This window comes from Suncus etruscus, chromosome 4 (assembly GCF_024139225.1).
Source record: "Suncus etruscus isolate mSunEtr1 chromosome 4, mSunEtr1.pri.cur, whole genome shotgun sequence".
NCBI lineage: Eukaryota > Metazoa > Chordata > Mammalia > Eulipotyphla > Soricidae > Suncus > Suncus etruscus.
This window is the reverse complement of record NC_064851.1, coordinates 116255905-116262635: the sequence shown is the minus strand read 5'-3', so window position 1 is coordinate 116262635 and position 6731 is coordinate 116255905. Positions and strand designations below refer to the sequence as shown.

At 34.2% G+C, this 6731-nt stretch overlaps 1 non-coding gene across 1 annotated transcript; it reads left to right on the top strand.

Moving 5' to 3' along the window:
• Nucleotides 1–3153: 3153 nt before the first annotated feature.
• LOC126007911 (small nucleolar RNA SNORA51) lies at nucleotides 3154–3286 on the top strand. Its single transcript, XR_007495383.1, has one exon. It is a non-coding gene; the product is annotated as a small nucleolar RNA SNORA51 (small nucleolar RNA).
• The last annotated feature ends 3445 nt before the right edge of the window (nucleotides 3287–6731 follow it).

Here is a 6731-nt window from a genome sequence, read left to right as displayed (position 1 = left end):
ATATTTCTTTGGAAGAAAGAAGAGTTAAATTTCAAGAAGTGTAAAAGTATGATGTGATACTCTTTTATTTAACTTAATGAAAAGAAACCCATTTACATTTTTCAATGTGGGAAAACACATGTCAGTTTCTCAGCAACTTGTTTGTGAAAAATGAGAAAGCTTACACCTACGTGCCTTTAACACATCTCCCTTATTTTTGGTCATTATATTTGCAGATATGAGTCAGAAGTGTATATCATCTGGAGACTAGGAAAATAGATATAACTATCTTATGTGGGGGTGTAACTTTTGTGAATGTATACAAATAACCCAATCAAGAGAAAAAGTGTCAAAAAATTGAACACGTAACAGCCATTAAAAAGGGTAGCCCCTAAACTGTTGTGATGTTCTTTTTCACACTACAAAATGCTATATTGGAAGTATATTCTACATATGCTACAGTTGAAAAGGTATCTAGTACTGTGATATCACTTTATATTAATAACTGTTCTCAGAGTCAGTAAAATTGCTCTCTTGTGTCCAAATAATCAACCTTCACTTTCCTTCATATGAAACACAATCTTCTGTATATTAACATATAAGATTTAGTGTCATCCCAGACTTCACTGGTCACAGCATTGTAGGAATATTACTGCCAAATCCCCTTTACGTTTCAGATGTCCTTATGGTATTATTTTCAACATTCTAGTGTCTTTTTCTCTTTAGTCATATATTTATTGTGATTTACAGATTGAGCCATATTAAATTATTGTAAACCTGTATTTATTTGAATCTAGCATATATCTAAAGATTATTCATAAGTAACATTTGAATAATAATTAGAAAATATTGCATCATCAACATAATAAATTCTTATGACAGAATTTTAAGCCTTAAATTAATCCAGTGGTATCCATATTGACTGCTGCAAAATAGTAAGACTTAATATAGTTAATTCAATATTAATTATTAAAAATATTGCCTTCTCTCCTGGCATTCAATAAGTTATTCTGAGTAACATATGAAGGCTCAAGTTTGATTAACTCACAGATGTCCATGATAGTTTTGTGTACTTTGAGAGCATGGATTTTTTTTTGATGGGAAAAAGCAGAAAATATTCAGAATCATTAAAAATAAAGTCAGTGTATGATCTTACTTATATATGACCTTACTAAAGAGATTTAAGTTTCTTTTGTATTCCTTTCTTTTGTTTATATTTATAAAAGATGATATTCTTTGCATGTATGACCCTTATGTGATAGTGGAGTCTCAAGTGAGAAATCCAGGGTGACTACAAGTTAATTTTGACCAATTGGCACAGTGTTTTAATTTGATGTTCCAAGAATGTAGTGTTTTTGTACTCTGTTAGGAATGTGCTCATGTTAGGAATTACCTAACATGAGAAGTTTTTTTTTTTTCTTTAAGTGCCGCATCAAATTTAGCTGAGGCACTACCACGCCATACCTGGTAATGCTTGGGTGCCTCCCTGGTGGTAGCTAATGGTTTCAGGGACCAGGTGGTGCTAGATCAAACTGTAATAAATATGCCTTAACCACTAAACTCTTTCTCCAATCCCATGTCCTATAATATTATGTATAACTGTAAGTGATATTTGAAAACATATATCAGAATTTATATTTTTCCTTCTCTTGCCTATTTTTTGACTTGGGCAAATTATTTTATTACCTCTAGATTATTAGCCAAGGTAAAGTTTACCATTTCAGCATTTGATGTTGTCAATAGATAGCTACATTTAATAATATCAAAGCAAGAATTGTTCTTGTAATGTCTGCATTTGGTACAGAGAAAATGATGGATAAGCACTATAATTCACTCTAAATCACAGCTAAAATATAATAGGTCTCTTGTGTTTGATTTTGTTCGGATTGCTCATCATAGTGATTGATATAGATAAACACATGATCACTAGCCCCTAAAATAAGTATTTCTCTTCTTCATGACTGAATGAACAGATAAGTGATTACGCATAGATATTCATGACAGTTTTGTGTACTGTGAGAACATGGATTTATTTTGGCGGGGAGGGGAGAAAATATTCAGAATAATTTTGGACATTTTGTACTTAAAACTTATATTGGACAAATTTGAGTCTTGGTATTTTCCTCTGGATCTATTCAAAATTTTACAAAAGGAAATTTCTCTCTTTTAAATATCATATACTTATGACAGGGTATGGATTATAAATAAAATGATTAAGAAATAACTAGGATAATGAAGCAATAAATTCACGGTATAACTATTGAATTCAAAATTGTTCTGAGAAATAAGATATTGTGGTGGGGGATATAGAATTGGAAATTGAGAGAAGAGAAACTATTCCCCAGGTGGACTGTTGCTGAAAGCATTTCATAACTTATATTTGTGACACTGGCCTCTGTGAAGAGAATAGTGTCTATTTAAGTTCACTACAGCAGATTGCACAAGCAAAATAATATTGAGTCAGCAATATGATGAAATTGTTTAACTAAGCATAACAATTCATTTTGTGGTGTCTACTTTTGAGTAAATTATATATATATATATATATATATATATATATATATATATATATAGAGAGAGAGAGAGAGAGAGAGAGGTGTTTAAGGCATCATAAAATACATTTAGCCAAGTCAATAGATTTGGATGAATAAACTCATTAAAGTTTGAAATATTTGTTTTTCAATCACTGTCCATAAGTCAAGTGCTTTGGTGTTGTGGGTCTAAGGCTAGCTCAGTCAATATATATTAAAACTAGGATGTCTTGGTAATCCATACTGAGGGCTTTACTCTCTTATATAAAGTGGATACCAAGGTAACACTGAGAAATAGGCAAGATTGTTCATCATATGGGACTCTGGTTAATGCCCCAAACAGACATTTATATGAGAGTCCTATCTTCTGTTTAGGGCATAAAACAACTAGTGTGGCAAGAAGTAAAAATCCCTGCAGCAGCCTTTCTATGGGATTGCTTAACCAGACAGTTGGTTCAATCAATGATTCTCTTTTATTTAAATAATAATAATAATAATAATAATAATTGATACAATCCTAAAGATCTTATAAAGGTGAATAAAATAATAATGTTGAGAAAGCATAACTTTAAAAGCTTAACGTGGGGAGGAAGGACACTTGGGATATATATATATCAAAAAGAAAAGAAATGAAAAGAGATAAGTCCTCCCAATTCTTACCACAGGCTGTGTTCTTTACACTGACTGTATAGAAAGAGGAGGTACAGTAATTGCACCCCTTATATACCTCAACACAGGCTCTTTGCCTGGTCTGTATTATGAATTGGGGGACAAAAAATAAAATAAAAAAAATATATAGATGTCTTCCTTAGATCAGGGGTGGATGGAGAATGCACATTCTTCTGAGGCCTGTGCCAGGTCTTTATGTCAATGTTCAGGGTGTAAGGTTCCATTGCACTACAAGACTTGTGTGTTCCCATCTCTATTAGATAAGAACTTATTTATATGTATAGTATTTTCCCATTTTAATGTGCCTATGCAAACAAGAAATAAAGCCACGTGTCATATCAGAGTATATGGGGGCGTAAGAACACATCTAACAATACCCATGACTTGGTTCAAATATAAGCATTAAATTGAGGGACTCTTTCACTAAATTCCCTATTGAACAGTTCACAAAGAGAAGAAAAGATAAAAAAGGGAGGGAAAATCATCACTGTATAAGAAAATATTCAGCAAGAGTTATAGCCATAAAAAGAAAAACACATAAAATGCTGAAAAGACATAGGAGTCCTTTTTATACTTTTTGGAATAGTTTTGGGGGGGGGTGTTAAATCCTGGGCACCACTTGGTCTGTGACTTAGAACTCTACAGTACTTAAGTTAAAAAGGGTAAATGTGGAGTAATGATGATAGGGGGTGAGAGAGTTAAAGAGAAAAATGATTTTTCTAGGTGTGTGCAAAAGGGCAGAGTACAAAATGGACATTCTGCATACATAAAAACATAATTCAATAATAGTGAGTACTAGTGCCCCCATGTGGTTTTGAAAATATAGACTGGTAAGAGATTATCAGTGACTGCTTCAAGAAGCGGGGAGGCCGGAAGTTCAGGGTCCCCACCCAGCCCCTCCCTAAGGAGTTCGTAATGGGGGAAAGCCTTGTTTATTACATCACCTGGAGGCAATCCTCTACCAGGGAAGACCCTACCGCTGCTCTGACATCAACCTACTCAAAAGAGACTTCCCTTAACACTGAGAAAACTTAACAACAATGACTTGCTTACGGGACAGGGCTTTCTGTATTGCCCCTTAATTGTGAGGTGAAACTATTAGAGGATACTCCACACCAGCCTGACTTCAATGTAGGATGTGCAGATTCCAGGATCTTTAATACAGAAACCTGATGCCAAAAATAGAGACTGCGTGAAAAATAAAACTGTATTGGCACTACAGACAATGACTTGGATTGAATAAACTAATTTGCCTGGAGCTTAGAATAGGTCTTATGCCAGGAAACTTCAGGGCTTTTCCTTTCCATGTCCCCCATATTTTGGTGGGCCTATGCAAACAATATTTGCCACTCTAACACCGTTTTTACTGTGTTCTTTTGACTCTAACCCTTAAAAAATCCTTAAACTTTTGATGTTAACTTAAACTAATGTGCATGAAAATATAAAAAAATAATACTATGCCTTCAATGTTTAAGGAGTCACATAAATCTCATGGCCTTAGATTGCTTTGTGTACTGCTAAGAAATGTTATAATTACTACAATTGGGGGATTGTGGACAAAGGAATTGTACATGGATTCTGCCTTATTTTTCTTAATGTTCTTTGTAAGTTCAATATTTAGGTGTCAGCAAGGGGATTTCTTTTGAAAACTCTGTTTATGGGCGATTGTCCTTCCACTGTAACTTAACCTTCTCCTCTTTGTATCATTGTTCTCATAATCAAAAATAAAAAATTAAAAAATTACATATTAATCAAAACAAAAACAAAAAGTAGTGTTTGCCAAGCCATAATTATCTAAAGCGATGAGTAAACAATGACCAACTAATTTTCATCTCACGAATTTCAAATGATTGCAACTTTACTAGAAATAATATATTTATATAATTAATAAAACACCAAAAGTTATTTAGCTTAGTAATTTCTAAGTCTTTCTGCATTTTGGAATCGCCACTTGGACAGAAGACCAGCATTAGTGTTTTATGTACAATTAACATTGAATCAGGGGAATTCCCATCACCAAATTTGTCTTCCCTCCACCCATGTTCTCTTCTTGCAACCCATAACCCCCACCATCACCCCCTGGGTTGCTAGAGTAAGTGGTTCCCTTTTTGTCTAACTTACTACTAGGGATCATAAATTTAGGGGTGGCAAACAGGATTTTTACCCTCATTCAAAATGGCAAAATGCAATATGTGTTTAATATATTATTGTTAAAATTATATGCTTTTGTGTGAGTGTTTGTTTAGGCAGGTCACTGTGTGGTGTGGCTCTCTGACTCTCACAGTTTAAAAATTTGGCTCTTTGTGTCGAACTTGTTCGCCACCCCTGAATCTGTTTGGTCCTGGTACCCTCCCTTGTTTCCCCCTCTATTTGCGAGGAGGAGTTAGATAGTTCAAGTTATGTGGTTTTGTTTGAAGGAAAGAAAAGCTATAGAATGGGGTAAAAAATCAAAGAGGCTGAAAATGGGCAGATTCCTTCTAGAGGCTTTTGACCTTAGTTTGAGAGGACAGAAAAAAGATAATTGAAACACTGCAACAATACAGAAAGAAATATCAAATAAAATATCCAGTGAGCACTACAGCAATAAAGACAAGCACCACAATATAGAATCAGTCCTGAAATCAAACCATGACAGAGTGCAAAAAGAAAGAGAAAGATAAAATAAAATAAAATTAGAGACATCAACTTCAATATCTACACCAAAATAAAGAATTCAAAAAAATCAATCAATTAATAAATATATAAGTGGACAAAAGGATTATTTTGTGCTTTTTTTTCTTTTTCTCCCTGCATAGACACAGTAACTATTGGGGACATTAAAGACGGAATTCCCTTGGCCTAGGACAGTGGTCGGCAACTTTTTTTCTCAACTGAGCCAAATCTCGCCAAAACCACGATTGAAATTTATTTTGAGAGCCACATTTTTTTTTTTATTTTGGCAGCGCCCAGAGGTTACTTCTGGCTTTGTGCTCAGAAATTGCTCCTGGCAGGCTCAGGGATGGGATGCTGGGATTCGAACCACCGACCATGTGCATGAGAGGCAAATGCCTTACCTCCATGCTATCTTTCCAGCTACGAGAGCCACATTTTTAAAACCAAAAATACATAGGATGCTATACTGTTTTTAGTTTCAATAACTTTTTATTGAGAATATTCTGTATGCAAGTATCCACATATGTCAGGAGGATACAAATAACACAACTAATAAAACAAAAACTTTAGAACGATATTATTTATAGATAACATTAAATTCCATAAAATTTGCCTTACAATGTAGAGAAAATTACATCATGACAATGACTGACAAAGTCACAAAGGAGCAAGAAATCCTAAATGGAGCAGGGAAAATCTCTTCAACAAGTGGTGCTGGCAGAACTGGTTAGCCACTTGCAAAAAAGTGAACATAGACCCCCAGTTAACATCATATACAAAGGTAAAATCCAAATGGATTAAAGACCTTGATATCAGACCAGATACCATAAGGTATATAGAACAACACGTCAGTAAAACACTCCATGACATTGAGACTAAAGGCATCTTCAAGTTGGAAAC